The sequence below is a fragment of the Podarcis tiliguerta genome, assembly GCF_965153285.1.
Source record: "Podarcis tiliguerta genome assembly, chromosome: 4".
Taxonomy (NCBI): Eukaryota; Metazoa; Chordata; class Lepidosauria; order Squamata; family Lacertidae; genus Podarcis; species Podarcis tiliguerta.
Window position 1 is genome coordinate 97,636,101 of NC_139537.1, and position 24,630 is coordinate 97,660,730.

Below are 24,630 nucleotides of genomic sequence, written 5' to 3' on the forward strand. Positions count from 1 at the left end.
CATTATTATGTTTTACAGCATTGTTTGTGGCACAATAATTTAAACAAAATGAAATTCTTAATGGGCTGTTTTGAAAATGCCTCAGGGAAAACGCTGACATATTCAGTGCAAAGTCAAGGAAATGTACAAGCTAACTGTAGATTATCGTTATTGCATAGTGAAGATTCTGGACATAAATTGATGGTGATACATTCACAGCACACAGCCAAATATACTAGAGAGTTCACGTGACTGTCTTCACCATTGTTTATAGAGGTCTGAAGTTTCAGAAAAGCAGAAAGGAGGAAGATGAAATTATAAAATTCTGAAGATGGTGGTGGAGTCCTAGGAAGTCAATGAGTACCTTCCTGATTTTGTTTAAAGGTTAAGACTTCAGTCCTCAAAAGAATTGCATCAGGAGAGAAAACCTGCCCCTGAATGCTTAGAACTCGCCATGATGGGAGGGAAAGTTTGAGTAACTGTCAACCCTATTCCCATGTTTATTTAAAATGCTTGTGGACATGGAGACTGCCCACCTTTCATGATATGAGTTATGAAGGAAGTATATTCGGAGTAATGAGGAACTGAGATGAGACAGGTTTCTGAGTGAACCAGCGGAGAGTGCAGGGCACTTTCTAGAAATTTGTATAAACCAAAACATATTGTATTTTTAATACCGATAGTGCTTTTTTGTAAATTTGGACCCATCACACCAGAAATTGGTTCAAGTTTTGATCACCATCTTGATTCAAAATGGCACCCAGACCCAAACATCAATGAAGACTGCTGCCCCCACCTCATGTCAGGGACTGCGCAAATGAGGAGTGGTGGAGACTGCCACTCCAAGGGGCTTCGGGGGGGGGGGGGAGGAAGGGAGTATGGAACCAGAATCATGGTGGTTTGAGACAAGACACACCCAGAAAAAGAAAGGAGCTGGGAAATAATGGGTGATGAAGAACAGGAGCCGGACAGCAGGTTCACCAGCCCTGAATGGAGTCAGGAGTCAGATGTGTTAGAAACAGTGCAGCGGCCAAGTGACACAGTGTCTCTGGAGAGTATGCTAGAGTCCCCTCCTTCCCCGAGAACCAGGCATGCCCTTCGTGTCTCAGAGCAGAAAGCCAAACAGAGACAGAGGGATTTCCTTACCAGCCACCGAGGATAGCAGGAGGGGTCTGAGGGCTAGGAAGTAACTGCTGTTTGTTCGTGTGTGCGCGCATGTGGAGCAGCACTCTGAGTAACACTGGTTCATGCTTGAGGGTGTACATTCCATGTCTACCTGTGTTTCTGTGGATTAAAATAAAAGAACTGAAAGAAGCTCTGTACACTAAACAAATAGCCAGTGAGATGTTGATGGCGCCTCCTGACACCTCAGTTACCCTCATGCCTAGTTTGGTAATAATGTCTTGAGAGATGTCCAAAGCTAAAGAAGACAGACAGACAAACCACATTCCAATATATATTAGATGTATGTGAAAGTGACACAAACCAGAAATAGACTGGCCAATCATGATGATGATGATGATGGAAACTTTGAAACTCCTTCTTAACTACCACCTGTTGTCTTGGTAATGATAAACCAGGAGTGAGCAACAACTCCCATTCACTACTGGCCATACTGACTGCTGTCCTGCTAATATTTGGTGTCCTGCTAAAACAGCAGCATGCATAGTGTTCACAAACACTTTTTTCTGAGGATTTTCCCTTTAATTAAATCTATTTTCAAATGCTAGTCCATTGAGACAATGTACATCCATTTGCATTTAAAATCTTGCCAGGTGTAACAATTGCTTCCTCCCTACCTTCTTTATAATGATTCCTCAGTGATGACATTTGCCCCTAGGTAGAATGAAAAAGTCAAGTCCTCCTTTTAAAATTCAATATCATGACAATAGAGCAAGAGTTCTGTGATTTCAATGAAAGGTAATAATTTAATCAGCTTTCCCCCCATTTTATGTCTTTGTGAAGCAGGTGCTTGTTTCAAATGACTGAAGAGCAACCTCTTACCTCTTACTTGTTGAAGTTTCCACAGGGGTCATATTTTTGAATGTGAATGTGTAATATACTATCGGTATAGAAGAGCAGAATTCCTTGATGGTGGGATCATGCAGTGATTTATGTGGATGGTATATTCTTTAGTGTTTCCCAAACACAATCACTTGGGCACGTGATTCACTGGATATAGAGATCATACTCCAGTAACACTTAGGATGATTTCTAAAATCCCATTGAAATCATATGGGTTTAGGGAGCCTTACTTCCAAGTTAAAAAATGTTTTGAACTATCCTATAATGTCACTTTGCCAAAAAAAGGTCCATATAGTTAAAGCTATGGTTTTCCCAGTAGTGATGTATGGAAGTGAGAGCTGGACCATAAAGAAGGCTGATCGCCGAAGAATTGATGCTTTTGAATTCTGGTGCTGGAAGATCAAACCTCTCCATTCTTAAGGAAATCAGCCCTGAGTGCTCACTGGAAGGACAGATCGTGAAGCTGTGGCTCCAATACTTTGGCCACCTCATAAGAAGAGAAGACTCCCTGGAAAAGACCCTGATGTTGGGAAAGATGGAGAGCACAAGGAAGAAGAAGAAGAAGAAGAGTTTGGATTTGATATCCCGCCTTTCACTCCCCTTCAGGAGTCTCAAAGCGACTAACATTCTCCTTTCCCCTCCTCCCCCACAGCAAACACTCTGTGAGGTGAGTGGGGCTGAGAGACTTCAAAGAAGTGTGACTGGCCCAAGGTCACCCAGCAGCTGCATGTGGAGGAGCGGAGACGCGAACCCGGTTCCCCAGATTACGAGACTACCACTCTTAACCACTACACCACACTGGAGAAGGGGACGACAGAGGATGAGATGGTTGGACAGTGTTCTCGAAGCTACAAACATGAGTCTGACCAAACTGCGGGAGGCAGTGGAAGACCGGAGTTCCTGGCATGCTCTGTTCCATTGGGTCATGAAGAGTCGGACATGACTAAACAACAACAACAACAATAATGTCACTGTTACTTCTGGGTTTTCGGTGTTCAGGAGCCGAAACGTTAAAAAACGGACCCGTTCGAGAACCGAGGTTTGACTGTATCCTGATATTCATACATGCCTATTACTCAATGAGCCTGAATTCTCCTTCCTCCTACAGTGCAGCCTTTGTTTCTGTTTTTTAACTGCAGCTTGCTACACTTTCTGAAACCAGGCAAATGTGATTACTTTAAATACTGGTAACATAGTTTATGAAGCTGGTTTATTTTCACTAACCATGGTTACGATTAACTGCATTAAGAGTTCCGATCACATGCAACTTCCTATACAATGACTACCAGCTTAGTTTTATTCTTCTTTAATTGACAAGTTCATGAAGGATAGATCTATCAACAGTGAAATGGATTTACTACTGGATGCAGGACAAACCAAAAAACAGAGGACATCCTTATGAATTGTTTTTAAGCTTCCAGAGGCATTGGCTGCTAAGGACAGCCAGTTCAACAGATGACTGTGGAGGAAAAGAAAGGCCCTTCTGATCATTTCCTTGAGCAATATAACATTTGACTGAATACTTCGCCATAGTGGCAGCTACTTTATGGTTGCAGGTTTCCATTTCTCTCTGTACTGGAACTTAGGTGGGGAATTATCAGGTGCCTATCATTCAAAGCAAGTGATAGCAAGTGACAATTTTCATATTTTTTTTCAAAATAGCATTCTTTGTGTCACACACACTGAACACACCTTGTAGATTTCTCCCCCTCTTAGCAATCTTAAGAGCTTAAAGTATCATTAACAAGCCAGGCAGGCTTTTGTCCAGGAAGAGAGCCGTTACAAATAAGTGCCTTAACACTCTGTGCACGTTAATGCAACAGAACAAGGCTTATCATCAATTTGAAGGCACTAAAATCCTTTAGAATGCTGCTCCCCCACCATAGGGCAAATCACTTGATAACACACTAATTGTCAGCCACACTCTTCTGAAAGATTGTGGGTCGATGCCAAGTGTTAATATGCTTTTCAGTGAGTTTGGACTGAGAAATCCAACCAGTAGCCATACTGTATTCCATTTTCCCTTTAACTTCGAAAGGAAGAAAATGAGAAGTGTCTTTGAAAATTGACAAAGTCTTGTATTAGTTACGGCTATTCTGAAGCTGGTTCACTGAAGGGGGCCTTATTTGCTTTCAGGAGCCAAAGTTAAGGTCACTAAAATTCTTCGCTCTCCCTGCATTTTGGACAGCTATTGTTGCCCCCACCAAATGAGGAATAGCTCTTGCAGGCCCTAACAGATGGGAGTGGAAATATTTGTGCTATTGTCATACCATATGCACCATGATCCGCCTGTGGGGGAGCTTTTCCTTGAAAAATAGACCATGGGTGAATTTACACCTCTCTCAGATCATTTTCAAAGCTAAGGCAGTGAATATAGTGGTTATTGATCAGCTGAGGATTTATGGCCGGTCCGACTATCATTGTTCTGTACTCACATATTGTTTCTCACACATATAATAAGGAATGTGCAGTGTTTCACTCAAACTGATGAGCACAAACAGGGGGTTTTACCTGATGTAGGAAACATCTTGTCAGCTATATGCCTTGTTTCCTATGCAAGACCTTAAGGAGAAGCACACTATGAATTATGTTGTCATTTCGTGTGCTGCTCCTTTGAGATGGCATGTGGCACAGGCTGGCACTGATGTTTGTTTGCTTTGAGCCAAAGGCTGGTGTACCATGCACTCATTCTTTCATAACACAATCTCTCTGTTGTTATACTGGAGGTCCCTGCTTCGAAACTTGCTCCACCCTCACACCCACTTGGTGGCCAAGCCAAGCTGTTATCCCTGCCCTTCCTCCTAATCTGCAATATGAAGATAATGATACCAATCTATCTTACAGAATTGTGGGAAGGATTAAGTGAGATAACGTGAAGCACTCCATTGCAAAACAGAAATCATTGATAAAGTGCTTAGGAGTAACACACACACACACACACACACACTCACACACTAAATGCTTCCGTACCTTCCACTTTCTGTATCCAGGAAACATTTTCCACCTTGACTTCTTACATGTAGCAGAGGAACGCGGGGAAGCTGAGTAAGGGTGCTTACTTGGCTCTTGCAGAGTGCTGACCAGGCCCGCTGAGCTTACCCTTTGCCCAACACTCAGTCCAGGGTCACTGGAGGGGAAGGTGGGTAACAGCAGGCAAATACCTTTCAGAGAAGCTTGTTGGCCATTGCAATTCTCTAATGGAGGAATTCCTGGTCCATTTCTAAAGAGCCCCAGAACCTTCAGCACTGTGTTCTTTTTAAAAACTGATTAGGCCCAGGGCAATGCATCATATTATTACAGAAAGAGATCAAGGTAAGAGAGAAATACATGCTAAGTAAATGTTTGCCAGTGGAAGCTGGATGCCTAGCATAAATAATGTTATTACTAGGAAGATCTGAGATTGTGTGTGAGAGGGACCTTCCGCTTAGCTGCAGTTCACGCTGGGGCCTGTTTTGGAGAGTTGTCAGGGGTGGCCGTTTTGCTTTCTCCCACTTGCACTCCATTTAGAGTAAAAAACTTCAAAAGAATACTTGCTGCGGAAATCGGAGATGAATCACCACAGGGTCCTGGCAAGCAGATGGCATCAAAAGCATCCTTTCCGCTACTTCTGAGTAATAATTCAGTGAAATCTTAGAGACCACGTTATTGAAGTAGTCATACTTCATGTTTTCAGTGAAAGAGACAGGTGCGGGTCCTGAACGACTCAGATTCACATGGCATGCAAGCTGTGATCTAGGCACTGTTTCCTCACCCTGCTGGTTTGGTTTCCTCTCTTCATATGCTGCAGTAAAATGCATGGTCTATAACGCAGGATGGTGGATGTTTTAAAGCTGGCAAATAGCCTGTCAGCTCCCCAAATGATGCTTGCCTTTTAACTTTGGAAATAAGAGAGACATTAGAATACATTAAATCTAAACATCTGTGCAGTCTTGAGGAGGAGGCATGCATTATTGCTGAAGTATTACCCAGAGGAAGATGTGGGAATCTGTTTTATAGAGTGACAGAGGAAAGAGCGAGGAGGAACCAGTATGGAAGGGGGAAAGCTGCTGAAGTGTCAGACTCACTCATGGCTGCAGATGGCCTGAGCTAAGCAGCCTCTTTGCAAAGCAGCCTCCTATTTACCATTTTCACTACACAAAATAAGGGTGCCCTTTCCTTCCATCCTCTGAAATAGCGAATGGCTTTGTTTGAAAGAACATAAGCCAGGGGTCAGCAACCTTTTTCAGCAGGGGGCCAGTCCACCATCCCTCAGACCATGTGGTGGGCTGGACTATATTTTTTTGGGGGGAGGGGGAATAAACGAATTCCTATGCCCCACTAATAGCCCAGAGATGCATTTTAAATAAAAGGGCATGTTCTACTCATGTAAAAACACGCTGATTCCCGGACCATCCACGGGCCAGATTTAGAAGGCAATTGGGCCACATCTGGCCCATGGACCTTAGGTTGCCTACCCCTGACATAAGCATTACCTCACTAGATCAGCTCAAGGTCCCTCTACCCCTAGCATCCTGCTCCCCACAGTGGCTAACCAGAGGCATTCATAAACAGGGCATGAAACCGATGTCCCAACATCCAGCGCACTGTCTTTGAATGTAAAGATTCTCTTTGATTATCATCACCACAATTCTTAATTAACCACTGTGTAAAAAAGTTGTTCTTTTTGTCCGCCTTGAAGTCGTTGTTCATCATTGATCAGATTGATCTGAGAGATGGAGGGGAAAGGGACACCTCACTCTCTGTTTCATGCATAACTTGTATACTCCCTTTCAGATTCAGCCAGACTATTGGCAATATGTTTAGGAGCTGATGGCATAAGTTTCCTGCCCTGGCCTTCTGTTCTTTTTCTTTTGCGGGTTGGGGTAGGAGAATTGAACACTGTCTGTTGGCCCTGAATGCAGCTAAAACAAGTGTTCCTGTCAAGGGGATTCAGTTGAAGAGAAAATCTGCTGGTCAGCTCATTTGATTGTGGATGAAGTGCGGAGTCTTGTAATAAATCTCAGGCTTAGACACTGAGGCTTTATGATCCAATACATTTTCTGGAATCTCCTGGGTCATACAGATCAGCATTCATGTGATATTTACTCCTGTCTTCAGAATGATTCAGTCCTTGTTCACTTTCAGATAAGTGCCTGCACTTGGAATGGGGGTGGGGTGGGGGATATTGTGAAAAGGAAATGGAACATGCACTAAAAATGCAGCTTGTGTGTCTGTCATGCGCGTGTCTGCACAGATGGTGGTTTCATACACAAATGGCCATGCATGTATGTGTGCAACCCTACTGTGTGCTTATATTTGGCTGTGCAATTGTTTATACCATGACAAGTTAGATATTTTTAAAAGATCCTTACATACTGTATTGCGTTTTGGAGTGTTCTCAGTGAAAGCATGCAGTGAAAGCTGGCTCTCTTGGTGGAGAGTCCTCCACGTGACTGGGGCCCCTGTGTGACCAGTTCTCCCAATCAAGTGGAAGAACCTCCATTATTACGGTTGCCCAACCCCTTCTTACATTTATTCGGGGCACAGAGATCAGGGTGGAGCCAGCCGAGTGGGCACAAGGTTGAGGGCAAGAGCAGTTCTGAAACTACTCTTTAATCCCGTGGAGCTCATGTGAAAATGGCAGTTTCCCCCATCCCCCGACATTTACTTGCAAAGGTAGAATGTGACTATTAATTCTAAATATTTAATTTATTTAAGACAGGGAGCTTTTATGCTTGCATATGTTGCTCTTGTACATATCCATGTGCATAACTGTCAATGGCTGTGTTGTCTGTATTAATACAAACCATACAAAAATATTATTTTTAAAAATATTTTTTATTATGTTTTACAGTTTTATATTCAACACAAACATCATTATCATGCATATATATAAATCCCAACCCCCCCACCCCCCCTCCTCTCATGACTTCCCTCAACTTCATCTTCTGGTTCTTTCAATATTTGCTTCTGCTGCCTATCTTAATCTACCTTAATTTTGTAATATTTTAATTAACTATTATTGTATTCTTATCATTTTTATACACCCTCTTCCAAATTACATATTTCACTTTATTATTTTCATCATTTTTACCTCTTAACTTTTGTATTTATTTTCTTAATTGTAAGTGTTTACTCAAACCCTGCTAGTGAGTCCAACAACATAAACGCTTCCCAATCATTTTTGAAATCTCTATTGTTTTTATCTCTTTGTTTCCCGGTTAACTTCGCCATTTCAGCATATTCCATCAATTTTTCTGTACAAAATTGTACAAAAATTAGACTTGATGCTTAGTTGCCTTCTGTGTTGAATAATCAATTCTAGCACAGGCAGTAATCTACAAACAACTTAAGCTGGTATATTTATAGCTGGATTCATCCTGGCCTGCCTCTAGTATGCATTTATTGTAAAATGCATGTGGATATTAATTTGTGAAACTCAAAGGTGGCCTGCAGCTGCCCACTATTAAAGCTAGGGCACTGGTGTCAATTCAAAGGTGAATCGTTCATGTTAGATTATTAGTGTGGTTGCATATAATTATATCTCAGAAAATAGCAATGTTGGGTTGGTAAAATTTCAGATAGTTTACACGTGACAAAATGGAAGCTTACATTTCAGTTTTGTTGTTGTTTTTAATTGAAATTCATTCTTCTCTCCCATGGCATTATACCGCCATTTTGAGAAGCAAAAAAGCACGCAGATAACTTGTAGATAAGGTTACCCACTGAGTTCTGCTACCTTTTAAAGAGTTCACACTACTATGTGGATACATATGTATGTACCTGCTGTTTCACCAAAAAGCTCAGGGCAGTGTATATGCATATTTCCTAGAGCTGAGCTGAAAATTCCCATAAATCTTTTTTCTATTTATAAAATTTCAGAAAGTTTCTCTCTCACACTGCTGCCCCTAGAAAAAGGCCACATTTACAGAACTTTCTCAGAATATATTCTACCATGTTTCTGTGGAGGCCCACCATTTATTCTCATACCCACTATACAAAAGTGCCTTGAAATGATAGTAGATCCCAAAGATTGGGGAAGGATACAAAATGGAGGGCAGTCTGCCAACATACTTGTTGCTGTTGCCACCTGCAGTTGCAGCCAAAACAAAGAAACAAAAAGCACCAACCAACCAAAAACACTTTAGGAAATAAGAAAGAAGCTGTGCCTTTGCAATTGTGAACACCCACTCCCAATAAAATTTCAAAGACTTTCTCAAAATGGTGAAAATCACATAAAGTGGTATTGGCAGCTTCTCTGTGGAGAATTTTGAGAGGCCATTTGCACACAGTTTCCCCCACCCCCAATGCTATCTTCTCAACAGCCATCACAAGGAGGAGCTCTACACAAGTAAAGGATCAGTTAGGCTGTGTCACTGGCCTTGCACGATTCCCTGGCACTGTGCGCTAAGTGTGAACATCTTTTGAAGGGGTATCTTGAACCCTGTGTATTAAGTGTTCCTTTGTCCACTTTGTCCAAGCTTTTGTAGTGTTAGCAATATAGAATGCACTGTTGGCGTTTTTCTCTAGAGGCCGTTTTGCCACAAATATTAATCACACATGTAATAAACATATGCCAAGATGTTGTATGATAAGTGTTAGGTGATGAATTTACTTCCTTATAGGAGGACGTCAGGTTTTGGTACAAGGATGGGAAACCTGTGGTTTTCCTGCTGCTGTTTGACTCCAGCTCTGCTTAGGCCCTGTCAGCATGGGTTGTGATCAGCGGCAATGGGAGTTGTACTCTAACGTTAGGAGAGCCACACATTCCCTATCCCTGCCATGGCAGATTGTGGGTGGAATCTGCCATATGCTGATGAACTGTGGACAGAATATGGCACTTCCTGCCTTTTCAAAGTCCCATATTGGTTCCTTGACAGGATGCTATTAATTGCTGTTTGGTTGGTATCCATATCTTTCAACTGCATATTCAGGACCACTGATATTCAGGACTATTGATTTAAAGCATCACTAAATTTCTTAGTCCATACATGCAAAATGTAACATCTCAGGCGTGGCAAAATTTATATGCAGTCATCAAATGTTTGCGTTTAGCATTGATTTTGCCCAAAGGTAAAATTTTGCAATGCAGATGCAACCAAGCTGTCATGAGAACTTGAAAGATAAGGGCAGAAGGATCCCTGGGAGCTGCGATTTTCAACCCCCATGTTAGTTTGTTTTTATTCATTCTCTTGATGATGGCTGTCTTCATCGGAAGAAACCAGTTGTTCAAGGTCACAACAAAAGTATCTCTCTGGGTGTGCATGTGCACATATGCACATGCAAGTGTCTTTTAAATCCCTTGTGGATTCGTTTAGACAATTAGACAGTTATCGCATTATCTTTACTACACTGGAAGAGAGTAATTCCAGAGTGGTGATGTATATGGAATAGTACGTCTATTTCTAAAAAGCCACATTTTCAAAAGGAAATAAATAGGGAGAGACATTTGGTTCACCAATGCATTCAAGTCACATTCTTCAACCTAATAGATGTGTATGAAGAACAGCAAGCAGGAGGAGGGAGGGAGCTCTTTGCAAAGTGGTTATATAAGGCATTAGATCTTAACTGCTAAAAGAAGCCGGTATTATTCTGGTGTCTGTGTATTACTTTGCATAATGTAAAATGTTAGCATAATAAGAACACTGTTATTTTAAGTTTCTTCATGGATGGTTACACACATTACACATCTCCATCTTTTTTTTTGGTTGTTCCATTTGGATGTTTGCAATTACTCTGGCAGCAACCCAACATGTGCGCACATGTGTATAAAAATGGCTGCATTATGTTTAGAACATGGGAGATATATGGAGCCTTTCATATGTTGATTTGATGTGATTCCACAGGGCTATGTGTGAAAAATGTAGCCAGATAATGTGTGCTAACCTGCATGACCTCCCCTGTTCATCAGCACTCTTCCCAGGTGGTGAATCAGGGGCACAATTTTATAGTTTTTCAGAGTGGATGATCTAAACTTTATGAACTGTTCTCAGGTGGAGAGAAGGTTTAGGATGATTGGCAGATTCCTTCTCCTACCACCACCTTTTAGGGGGAGGATTCATCCTGTTTAGTTACAGCAGGAACAGTAGCTCTTCCTGGTGATATAAGTTCACAGCATGGTTTGTACAATTGCATCTAGTGTTCTTCTCTGCCATCCTCATCAAACTGTCCAACAGAGCTGCTTCAGGTGGTAAATAGGCTGGTTAGGCTCAGCCCACTAACGGGGGCATCTTGCCAATCTAAAGCATACTGTGACAAATTTGCTTTTCACTTTGAGAGCAATATTGCTTGTATTCACTCCAAATGACCCCCACCATTAAGCAAATCTTGGTAATATCCCAAGATATTCCTGTCAAGGAAGGTCTTCAGGAAGTTTGAGTCATTGTGGGCTGAGGATATAGACAAGACACTTACAGGGGTATGAGTGACCATATGCCTCCTTGACCTTGCTGGAGTAAGTGGAAATGAGAAGGGGTCAATTTCCTTCATGAGCAAAGATCACCCTATGGATGAGCTAATTGCAGGTGTATGGTCAGCCATTCCAGTTGCTATGGTAATGACTTGGTGCCCCAACTGTATACGTATGAGATTAATGTATGTCAGCTCAGTTAGTTAGTTGTGGGTAGTTGGTCTGCTGTAATTTGGTGTTATTTGTCTGGTGATACATCATGAATTGCTGGAGTTTATTTGGAGCAACTTTGTACTTGTATGTATCTGCATATGTCTGGACTGTATCTATGTCCATAACTGTTTTACTGAGCCTTATCTTCTGCAACAGTAAACTATCTGAACTTTTCTCTGTGTCTGTGTGGTGACTGGTACTGGGAGCAACTTCCACTGTGTGGGTATCTCACCTGAGATTCCCAACAGACCTTGTCCATCTTGGTTTTTTGTGATCTAGCTGAGAGAGATTGATTAGGTGAGTTCAAGGTACGGTTAATACCTATTTACTAGACGGAGTGGTGTCATCCACATTGAAGGAAGCAATAGTACATCCCCACCTGAAGAAGTCCTCCCTGGACCTAGAGGTCCAGATAATTACTGTTCAGTTGTGGATGCCTCTTTTCTGAGGTAGGGTGATCAAGAGGGGGGTTGTCTCAGTGGCTTTAAATACAATGGACCACAATATTTATTTATTACTATTTTATTATTTAAGATAATTGGATCCATATTAATTACCTGCATTTCTAGGTTGTGTGCATAAAAAAAAATCCTTAGAAAATGGGACAATAAAACCATAAAAGCCTATCAAATCAAACACTAGTTCCTGAAGCACCCATTTGGATTAGAGGCACTGTGTTGCAATGGTTTTGCTTTTATCTCCCTGGTCACTATAAGAAAGTAGCTTGGGGGCGGAGAATCCTGTCCAGCCCCATGGCAATTGTGCTATGGTGTTTCTCATGCTACTTAATATCTATTGGGGCACTATGGGTGAGTAGTTCCCTTGTGCAAGAAATTGGTCAGTCACCTACCATGGATGGGGTTGCACTCTCTCTGAGGGAGCAGGCTAACAGTTTGAGGGTGCTTCTAGATGGGATTACTGCAATGCATTCTATGTGCAATGCTTCTCACCCACTTGATCCAGAAACCGCAGTTAGTGCAGAATGCTGCAGCACGGTTGCTAACAGAAGTGAGGCCTTGCCAGCATTTAACACCTGTGCTCAGAGATGTGCACTATTTGTCAAGTTGCTACTTGAACTTGGGTCAAGTTCAAGGTGTTGTTATTGGTATATAAGGCCCTTAATAAATTGGGACCAGTTTACCTAGAGATTCCCCACATGTGCCCACCTGACTGCTTTGATTGGCAGAATTGGCACTATGACAGGTGCTACATGACCCCTGCTCCATATTTGTACAAACTTGTAAGTACTGTTAGCTGCAGGCAGTACAAAGCCCTTGCAAAGGGGGTTTTCCTTATTTAAAAGTTCAGCACAATTGCAAAGTGTGCATAGTCCTGCACCATCAGGAGGTCAGTGACCTTTCCAGTTTTGCGTTGCTGGTCCAACAATTTTTACTGAACTATAAATCAACAAGACAGATGAAGGGCTAGAAGGGAAAGGCAAGAGAGAGGTACTTGAAGTTGCAACGGAAGGTCAGGGAAGGAGCAGAAAGTAAAATCCAAATCTCACCAAATTCTGTTTGGATGAAATTTAACAATTCCTTCATCAGATTCCAGTAATAAAATCACATTCTCCTCATCTCCAGTGCCAGTTTTTTGAGCAGTGCGCTGTTCTATCAATAATCTCTCTCTCTCTCCCCCCACCCCCCTCTCTCCCTGCCCCACTTCTCAAATTAATTTTCAGAAAGCTCTTAGTTATTTAAACAGTAGTTAGAGACAAACTGCGTAGAATTTTTCAGATATACAGAGTATTCATCTGGGATTGTGAATTCCAGAGTAGGCAGGTGCATTTCAGCCCAATAGTCAATATTTAGAGCAGATGCCTATTCTGTAACTGGTGGTGTATATTTTATTAGAGCTGTAGCACTGTAGAGCTGTGATCAGCAGGAAAATATAACCCTGATGGATACAGCTGATGAAAGCATTGATATTTACATATGTGTTGCTTTGTAAGGTGGACACTTCTCATAGTCCGCATCTCCCTCCCTCCTTCTCCTCTGAAAGTGCTTTCAGACTGGAAAGTGTGCAAAAAAAAACAAAAACAAAAACCTGCGCTGACAGCATTGTTTCATGCATTTAATCCTATTCATCAAATCTGCTTGACACTTAAAGAAGGTAAGAACACAGGCATTTGAGATCAGTATATCCTTCCAGCTGACGGAATATTGACACAGCTCTGCAGGCTACAAGGGAGGGAATAAGTGTATGTTTACTCCCAGGTAAAATGCATAGGATTGCAGTCTGCGTAATGATAAACACTTTTCTTTTAAAGCCCTCTTTGTTAGTCTTTTCTATTTCTTGATAATGGTAGGTGTTTTATATTATGCAAGACAAATATAACCATTATCATGCCTCTGTAGTAGCACAGTATTAGTCTTATTGACAAATAGGGAAAGGGAAATGGGTTGCAAGTCTATATTCTGGGATAGCTCATTCAGTAGCGCATGAGACTCTTAATCTCAGGGTCCTGGGTTTGAGCCCCAGTTGGGCAAAAGATTCCTGCATTGCAAAGGGTTACAGCAGAAGACCCTTCCAGTTCTAGGAGTCTTCTGGTGAAAGCCTTGGGGGGTTAATGTCTGTGTTTTGTTAACAGGGTTGCATGTGACTAAATCATAGAGTGAAATCCGTACATTTAAGTTATACGCCATTTCACTTGGTGTCAAAGTACTCAAGGCAGGTTACTATTTAAAACATCTTAATGTAATGTTGCCTCAAATTCCATTGTGAAGGAGCTCTTTCAGAAGGGCACCAAAGCAGCAGATTAGGAAACAAACAATGATTGTAAGCTGTGTGTGAAAGTGTGGAAGGTGGGTGGTGTGTCACAAACCCACTCACATCTTTTGGTATAGCAGCTCATGGCAAAACTATCGGCAGAACTCTCCTGGATAAGATTCAAGGTCATCCCAGCTGACTAGTATGTGGCCATGTTGTCGTTTTCATCACCTCTATCTGTTATGGTAAGGTTCTGATTAATTTAGTTAATTGCAAATTTAAATTCTTAATGCAATTGATATTTTAGGCATTCTTTATCTGCTTGATTGCTTTTTAAAAAGCAACCCATTTCTTAAAAATATATATAAAAAATCAAATATGCAATGTGTGAAGGAAAGTACACTTCTGGAACCACCTTAATGCAGTTGGTCTCCCTGTTGTACAAAACTAGTGGAAGTGAAGCAGAACTAAGAAGATTCAAAGTATTTTGTGCACAGTCAAACTTACCTGTAAAATGGTGGGGGAGAAACTTACTGAGGAACGAGAAGCCTTTAGTTTGGCCTCTAATCCTTTCTGTATTCAGAAATTAGGTCTAGATATGCATCGCAGCATGTATATGTATGAATTTGCTATTGCCTTGTTCCACCAATCCCTCCTTCTGCTATTTTCCCTTTGTCAAAATTCGGACAACCAATTCCTGAGTGCAGGGACCTATCCTTTCCTTTAATTTCTCAGTGAAGCACATGAATTAGAGTTGATACTAGGTCCTAGTACCCTATCAGCCCTGCTGGCCAGTAATGCCTGACCTGGGCTTTCCATAAAAACCAAGTCAGTGTCCCCCTATGCCTACTCCAGGTGGCTATCATTTTTGACCATGCATTGAAAAGTGAGGTGACTTTGGGGGTGGGGGCATTGTGGCTAAAACAAAACAAAAGAAAAAGCCACAACAAAGACATGGCGGCTGTTGTACATGTTTCATGTCTGACCCCACTTTCCCCTCCCCAAGTGCCCTGGAAGCTCATTCAGTTTCCATGATGAAAAAATATAGCACCTAGATCTGCAGTGCTACAGGTCTGTTGATGCCATGAAGGCAAGCCCCTTCAGGAAATCCCCTGGACTCTATGGGAGGCCACCATTGTTTGAAAAACCCACCAAATAAATGACATTTTGCTGAGGGCCCTCTGAGTCATTGCTCCGGCCCTGGCATCAATTATGTTATGCAGTAGCAATGTATATCGCTAACGACTAAATCATCCTCAGAATAAACTATCTTGTTGATTTCTACGCAGCATTTTAGGGTGTATCTTTTCAGTTGTATTCTACAGGCCTCCGTTTGTGTTTCTGGCAGTACATAAGTCAGGGATGACATGCCATGTATTGCTGTGCCTTGTTTCATTTGTCATTTTGAGGCAATCTCCAGACAGTGAGGTCAGACAAAGTGTGTGCACTGAATGGGTCCAACGAAAAGCAGCCAGTCAGATGAATTAGGACACAATAAGGAGATAAACAAATATTCTAAAGGAGAACAACTGTAAGGTGAAAAAATATATGCAATGTTCTTTTGCTCTTTTTTCATAGTTTTCTTGTCACAAAGACATGACATTCTTTTCCAGAAAGAAGACAGAAACAAGAGAGGCTACTAAATCATTCTCTTGAAAGATAGCAAGAAATTAAAACCGCATTTTTAAACATATCCTTATACACTGAGTCAGTTACTATGCTTAGTTTTATGAAGTTGAGAAATAAAAGTAAGACTGGACAGTGTTTTCTTTAAACACAAAAAAGTAAATGTTCTGCTTTTTCCACAATATAGATTTTATTTGAAACCTATGTTCAAACACTGTGGTGAAAACACATCAATATTATACGTATTACCTTACTTAATGTATTGATGGTGGTGGTGCCAGGACTACAGATGAAGTGGGATTTCTCAAATTTTGAAGCCAAATTGCTCTTGGGATATGAAGGCAGAAGACAACAGGAGTAGAGCATTGGGGGAGGGGGGCAAACACTTATCTACTTCCCTTAGTTCTTTTTCTGCCGTTCACTTCTCTTAGTGGCAACTACTGAACCAGGGATAGGAAATCTGTAGCCCTCTGATATTGCTGGACTCTAGCTCTCATCAGCCCTGATGTCATGGACTGGTTGGATGCAAAGGAGTGGTGGGAAGAAGGCTCAGAGCCAGGGGGTTGGTGCGGGAAGACGATGAGTGGTCAGAGGGAGAAGGGGAGAAGACTGGGAGGAGAAGGTGTCTGAAGCTAGAGAGGTAACAGGGCTCAGCGAGCAGGAAAAGTCTGTGGAAGAGAAAGTCCAGAATTCAAACCAGAAGCAGAGGCTGGAGAGGATGTGGGGGCAAGAGGCAGAGATGAGTCAGGCTGGTGAAGAAGGCAGGATGTGTCCCTGCTGAAACAAGCTCCCCTGCCCCCTTATCTCCAAGAACCAAAAGAGGCATGAAAAGGGTGGAGCAAAGACAGGCAAGATGACAGAGCCTTGGATTGCTTGTGAAGGACCCAGGGAATAAGAAGACTTAGGCAATTGTGAAAAGGCAGGGACCTTCAGTCCCCACAACTGCCTCATAGGGGTAAGAGAACTGAAATGAGTTGCTACGCTCCTGAGTCGACCATGTTTCCTTGAATAAAGCGTTAACTTTACCAAAGCCATACAATTTATTGCTGCCACCCACTTTATTCCTTACACCCACTTCTGACACTCAGCATGTTAGGCTAATGTTGAGGTGCTGTATATCAATGACATCTGAAGGGGTGCAGATTCCCCATTCTTGTCTTGAGCCATTCCTCATCTTCCCAGTTGGTTGGCCAAGAGGTACTAGAATAGGGACATATGCAGAAATGCCTGCCTTGCATCTGCACTGCACAACAGAACTTGGAAGGATAGCAGAACTGAAAACAGTTTCAGTTGTGCACTGTATATTATTTGTATGAGTCTATGGGAAAACCTGGCTCATCCTTCCTTTCAGAAATGGATTTTCTTATGATGAATAAAACCTTTAATCACCTGGAACACAAACTAATATGAAAGTAGTGCTTCCTGGGTGAAATGGAATCTAGAGTCCTTTTTGTTCTGCAAGCTTAGCTACTTCCCATGTACTTAGATGACAGAAGTAATCAACTCAGGACTAGTTGAGGCAGGGGCCACCAACAGTGGCCACATTTTAGAGTTTGAGAGATTGCTGTGGGCACCAGTCACAATATGGCTGCCATGGGGCATAGCATAACACAAAATGGCTGCCATGTGAAGCATGACAGAAAATGGATTGCCGCTCCCTTCCTCACCCTCAGATAATTTCAAGTTTACTGCAGTGGTGCTGCTCCTGATTATTGAGAAACAGTTGTCAAAAGCACAGAAACCCTGTTTTCTTCAATGCCAATCCTAAATCAAAGACTAAATGGCCACCTTGTACCCACTCACCTGGGAGTTACCTGCACATTTTGTGTCATAACTTTCTAGAAAAAGCTAAAGACTTACCTTTTTTTGTGAAAAATAAAATATTGGAGTCTGGAGTCCCTGCATAGTCTGGAGTCAGTGAAGATCTTCATAGGTGCCATGGTACCAATTGGCACCATATTGGCAGGCCCTGGATTGAGGCAATAATTATTGTGGCAGTAATCCTACATACTCAGAAGCTCAGGATCCTACATGCTCACAGCACTGCAATGCAGCATGTAAGTCAGATGCTCAAAGAAAGTAGGAAAGTACATTGCTGGCACACAAGCACTTCAGGTAGTAAGTAATTGGATATAATTGGTATTTGCAGTAGTAATCTTCTTAAAAACACCTTGCATTTCTGAAGAAAAAGGAGAAGAAATAAAACTGTATCAGTTATATCATGGAAAGGTTATGTCAGAGGCCTTTAATAACGGGTTGCATTATATTACAATGTCAAGCAACTACCGCACTAACCATAAAGGTAAATCCTGAGAAGCCTCATGCCTGCAGTTAGTTTTGTAGGTGTATAATTAGCTTTTGGCCTCTTGGTGACACCAGTGGCTTTTAGAAAGCTGTTGGGGGGAATTGAACTCTGAAATTTCAAAGCATCAGTACTTTCCATTCTGCTTACAAAAGCAAAGAAACCTGATGTACATTCTTCATCTTCTTGGTTGTAAATCATTAGAAAACTCAGAAGAATTCTCCTTTTAAAGTGTATCAACTTTCCCCAATAATTAAAGGAACATTCATGTTCATTTTTTTGCGCCTGGTTATGACATTGAGAAACCTTTGACCTTTATTACTCATGCACATTATTACAACTGTGATTGAATTTGTAATTTTGCCAACAGCATGCTAGGTGCTAAGCCTGCAAAACTAACTTGCAATTTAACAGGAGAAGATGATCGCTTTCCCATTTCAACTTGATTGTGTGCCAAACACGTGCTTAGTGTACAAATTGTGACCCATCAAGCTGAACCCAGTTCATGAGTCATAGACTGTAGTTCACCAGGGTCTGGATGAGCATCTTGGTTTTTTTCTGTCTTTGTGGAGCTCTCAAACAGGAAGGGGTTTCTTGTTGAGAACCTGACATTCCACAGCACATGACTAGTGCATTTGGCATAGTAGGTTGCAAATAGTGCGAGCTTGGTTTGCACGGCTAGCTGAATATGTGAATAGGTCTCAAAACTGCTCTCAGTCACCAGCTCATTCATCTGGCAATGCTTCTTTGTAATGTCCAAGCTGTTGTAAGGCTCAAGCAAGCAGCAATTCATTGGAACAGCTTAAAAAACAACAACAACAAACCTCTGCAGGTTCATATTTAGCTCAACATGAAAAAATAGTGAATCAGCCAATGCATGAAGTGTTAAGGCAATCTGTTCCTCCCTTCATACATGAGCAGAAGCCTTGGAGGGATATTACTATGAGTGATAAGGTATGGCAACAGTGCAGAACACTGGGAAAATGTCACTGTTCAGCTTTGATTACACACTGTAATCTATTTTGCAAGTTTCAGGACAGTAGAACTCAAAAGTACTTTTATTTTACACTGACATGAAGGCCTGGTCAAGCTGAATCATCATTAGCAGGAATTTCATTCTGCTAGTGATGAGTAAGCATATGGCAGTGCAGTGAAACACTGAACAGCTGCATTTGGTTTTATTGGGGGAGGGGAGGGGAATGTGTTTAAAGATGCTTTATTCCCAAACAGTACATAGAAGGTACTCCATGAACTGCCTATTTAATGACATTCAGATCGTTGCTACATCACAGTAAAGTTCATATAGCACCATATGATCTGCAAACCTGTTATTTTATGAACTTTCTTGGGAACATAACAGATTTTAAAGGTAATATGTAAGTTTTAAAAAAGAAACAATATATTTATTTAGTACATTTCAACCCTGAAAGCTATCCCAAAGCAGCTTTGACAAATTACATAATAAAAAGAGCACTAGATGAAGTCGTGTACAAGGGGTCGGCAAAACAAAACAAAATTAGCATGGAGGAATTAAAAAAGTTGTAATGTCAACTTAAAGGGCACAAGAGAGAGGCCAAGTGGAGATCTCAGGGGAAAGAATTCCACAAGAGTGAGGCCACTACTGAAAAGGCTCTGTCTCTGGTACCTGCCAACCTGGTTTTCCTCTTACATCCCTAGTTGGGATAACCTGGATGCTATTGCAAGCAGGAGACCCTCTTGGGTGCTCAGATCTGGAGAAGCCGCCTTCTTGGTAGTTCCTCTGCCTTCAGAACCTGGGATGGGGCGTAGCAGTCCTTGAAAGCACAATCTCTTTGGCAGCTCCTAAATTGCGGAAGTCCCTCCCCATAGAGCTGCCTCTGGCACTTCCATTCCACAACCTCTGGAAAATGTGGAAGAGGCACCCCTTTTGCTTTTGACACTTGAGCTGTATATTTTCAGGTCCCACCTTATTTCTATAATTCTAAGTTTTATTATTGTGCTTTAATGCTGTAACCTGCCATGGGACCTTAGGATGAAGAGTGGGAAAGTAATGACAGAGCCAGGCTCTATCACTTGGCAGACTGAGATGATTGAAGCCCCCAGATCTCATGAGATCTCTCCTGCAATTGGCACAGAAGCAGGGATTGCAGGGCAGGTGGGAAAGCAGTACCAGGCACAGCAAGTATGGCGGCACCAGCAGGAGCAACAAGGCAGGGCAAGGCAGCACTTCCTGGTTCGCCTCAAGTTGCAGAACAGGAGATGCCATCTGAGATTAATGAGGTTTGTGATCAGTGCATCTTTTTCATCCAGGGCGCACCGGAGTGCAGTTCCAGTACCTCCAAGGTGGGTGCCATTGTGGGCTGGCATTCCCCCCACCCGCTTCTTGCCTTTATGTAATTCTGAGAAGCCCAAAATGAATATTTCAAGTCAAAACAGAAGCTGGCCAGCATGTGCAAGTCTACACTACTTTTTAGATCTATGACTCCACCCAGCTCCTAGCTGCAATTGTTCAAGATACAGGATGGGGCCAGTTCGCATTTCCCCTTTGTTAGGCTAAATATTTTGCTGCCACTAGGGATATGGCCAAACCCCAAAAAGGAACATAGGATTTTGACTAAAACCCACTCTTTCCAACCATACCTACAAATTTGGCCAGATTTCTTATGGCACAGACAGGGACCAGTCATACAACTGTAGGAAGAGTTTTTCTGAACCAGACCAAAGATCTACCAGGTCCAGCCTTCTGTTCTCTCTGCTGGGCATGGTGCAATGCTGCCTCTCCTGCTGGAGCCATGACTGCTAACCACTGATGTCCTTATCCATGCAATTATAGCATTTCTACGCTGGCGTAATTCTCCCCTCCCCTTCCATCCCCCTCCCCTCCCCAACTAGTGTTGCTTTGTGCTCTGTTGCCACAGGGGTGGGGATAAAGGCAGAGCCATCCCGTCCTGCTCAGCACATGCAGTGAGGGTAGGATTGTTATGAAAATCAATGCATTCATTCTTCTTCATATTGGTATGCAAACTTTGAAAATACTTTTGACACACACACACAAAGTTGCAAGACGCACATGAGGTTTGGTGATGTGAAGTAAACATATTTTGATGACAGATTTAGATTGCGGTACCGAGCTTATCAAGGCAGGCAGGTGGTGGGAAGACACAGCATACTAAAGGAATGCTGCTGTTCAGAATAGCATGCCGATGTAGGACACAGAGATAAGAACTCTGCATTCATTTTTATCCAGTCAGTCTGAGGATTGGTGGTCTGCAAATATCCGTGTGCACTGGCTTGTTTTGAAACTCAAGAGGGTCAGGGTAACCAGTGTTTGGGCAGAGCTTTGTTGAAAACTTTGCAAAGCTGAAGCAACTGCTCATTTTGAATCTGAACTAATATTGCAGCACAGTATTCAGTTGGAAATGTGAAGGCAGCAAAGGGTTTTTGTTGCATTGTGCTACGGCGAAGGCAAAGAACCTCCAGATGCTGCTGAACTAAAACTGCTGCCATCCCTGACATTAGCTCTGCTGGCTGGGGCTGTTGGGAATTGGACTCCAGTGGCATCTGGAGGGCCACAAGCCACACACAAAAATGAACTTCTGCTTAGAATTGCTAAGTCATTTTGACTTCAGTACAGTCATACCTTGCGTTGCGTTTGATTCAGATTGAGCGTTTTTAGGTTGCGTCCCGCAGCGACCCGGAAGTACCGGAAAGGGTTACTTCCAGGTTTCGTTGCTTGCTCATGCGCAGACGCTCAAAATGACATTACGTGCATGCGCAGAAGTGGCAAATTGTGACCTGTGCATGCGTAGACGTGGGTTGCATTCTGCTCAGGTTGCAAACGGGGCTCCAGAAGATAACTAAGTCCACGCCTACCTTCCTGATGCAGCTAGTAATAGCTATGCTGTCGGTTTTCCCAGTTGTTGTAAAGTTGCTGGTAAGTCTGATAGAGTGGCAGAAACTGGATTTCTCAACTCTATGTGTTAAATTTTAAGATTCCCAGACATTTACCGTTGTCTGGCTGTGATACTGCATCAGAATCACAACTAGATGGTTGACATCTTACCGCATGCCAAACATGCAAGACAAAGAATGATTGGGGTGAGTGATACAGAAAGGTGATAAGCAAGATATGTACATAAAAAGACATCCCGAATTTGGCTTTGATTGAAGCTACAGGGAGGTTGACATTTGAATACTCTGCAGGATTGGACAACCTAACTCTGCATTTTATTTTATTTTTGAATTTACGTATCATTTATTAGCAAAATTTATATAGCCACTCCACAATGTAAGATCTTCAAGTGACTCATAAAGCAAATACAACAATTAAAATGCAATATAAAGAAGTAAAAGCTATTAAAAATGGGGGGGGGGCAGGGCATAATTAAGCACAGGTTTTAAAAACTACATGGACCATACTGTAAGACATAATGTATTTGAAAATTCTGTGTGAGGAAAAAAAGATAGTCACTTGATGTTGAAAAGACCACAAAAATATGATGCCAGGAAAATCTCTCTAGGAAAGTATCTTGGCACCATTTAGGACTGAGGTGCCACTACCCAAACCACCCTAGTGGGTTCCCACCTTACTTCATTTGGCGGTAGCACTCAGAGCAGGGTCTCTGAAGAAGATTTTGAAGTTTAAGTAGGAATATATGGGAGAAGACTTTTTTTGGGAAGTCTGGCTCCAGAGGCGGAACAACCTGCTCCAGTACCAGAGCGGTGCTTGTCCCAGGGAGTGTGGCGTATGTCCCAGGGGCATGGCACACCACCCACAAGGATGTGACACACACCCCAGGGGGGGCCGCCGATCTGGGGTTGGCATTTTGTCATCCCCCCCCCCCTTTGAAATGGTACCTGGGGCAAACCCACCTCGGTACGCCCCTATCTGGCTCCAAGCCATTTAGGGCTTCTAAAGTTGTTTCTTCTTTTTTCAAAAGCAATTTAAATTGGGCCTGGAAATGTACTGGGATCCAGTACATGTGTCAAAGGACAGGCATAATATGGTCAAACTGCCCTGTCCCAGATAACCACCCTGTGATCCTGCTTTGGACCAACTGACTGTTCCAAACTGTTTTTAAAAGCAGCCCCACTGTGTAGGACGGTGGTCAGACTGGAACAAGTTATTCCGGCCACTTTTCCCCCACCGGAGCTGTGTGTATTGAAGTTATGTCAAGGACTTCGATGGTGGTTAACTCTTTAAGTCAACACTGTAGCTTTCAATTAGCAGTTTATTGCAGTTTGTGCGACAGGACAGTCTCTGATATATTCAAACTGGGTCCTGGCAGCTGCACTATAAGCACCAGCTGGTTTGACAGACGTAGTATTGCCAGCTTCCAATTTTTTGTGTGCCTGCAGGCTCTGTGTTCTCAAGCTTTCCCCCACTATTTTGAAAGGTTAGAAACATTTTTTTAAAAAGAGAACCGAAATTGGCATGATTTCATCAGGAGTCTCCAGGCTAAATAAATTGCTTAAGGGCGTGGATGAAGTCTAAATGCTGCTAGCTGCCCACTCTTACACTAAGTTATAAAGTTAGGGCTTGATTACCTGGCTTTCGTGCAAAAAGCCTTGATCTGTCTGGAAAAATTGCTAGAGATTTAATAGAAATCCAAAGTGAATGTTCCTCTTAAATGAAAACCCCCATTGACCTTGCTTTGATTCTTGAAGACCTCTTGGAGTAGAAGTCAAGAACAGCGGAAGTTTCATTACAGTGCATAGTTGGAGAATGAGCGTCTGAAAGCTGGCTAAATAATGACCAAAGAATGGACCCCAAATTGGTGGTCATATTGTCAGAGGCCACTCTGGTGTGCTAGAACAGTTGCTTTGTGGGACTATGGCAGCATGATCCAGCTAAGCCATAATGCTTAGATTACACTTGATATTGAACTTATAGATATTAAAGAGCTTTTTAGTGTGAAATGAGTTTACACCCATCCAGTTGTTCAAATTTTTGATGTACTGTTGATTTGTGAATCTGTTTTTACAATATTGTTGTTTTGCTATATATTTGGGCCAAATGCATTTTACATGCTCAAATCTTTCCCCACTCAAATTCACCAGGAGAACCTAGGAGTTGGTCAATGAGAGTCAGTGCTGACCCAGGATTCATAACAGACATGAGAATCCATCTGAAGAAGTTTGGCTGCGGATACAGGCTGGCTAGAGTCAAAAAGGCAGGAGGGAGGCATTCATAGAAAAGGCTAGAACAACACGAGAAAGACCAGAATCTAGCTGTTGGCCAGTCCAATGATTGACTTGGAACAACTATAGTGGGGTAAAGGGGGGAGGGGTTATCCCAAAACACATAAGGCCCAGGAAGTTAGCTCTTAAAAGAATGTGTAAAGAATAATGTGAAATACCTTTTCCGTACTAAAATCACGTAAGTGGATCCCTTCTTTACCAATATCTT

At 42.2% G+C, this 24,630-nt stretch overlaps 1 protein-coding gene across 10 annotated transcripts in view; it reads left to right on the plus strand.

Moving 5' to 3' along the window:
- The window catches only part of PCDH9 (protocadherin 9), a 746,233-nt gene that overhangs the window by 226,769 nt on the left and 494,834 nt on the right, over positions 1 to 24,630 (plus strand). The gene's annotated exons all lie outside the window — the stretch shown is intronic.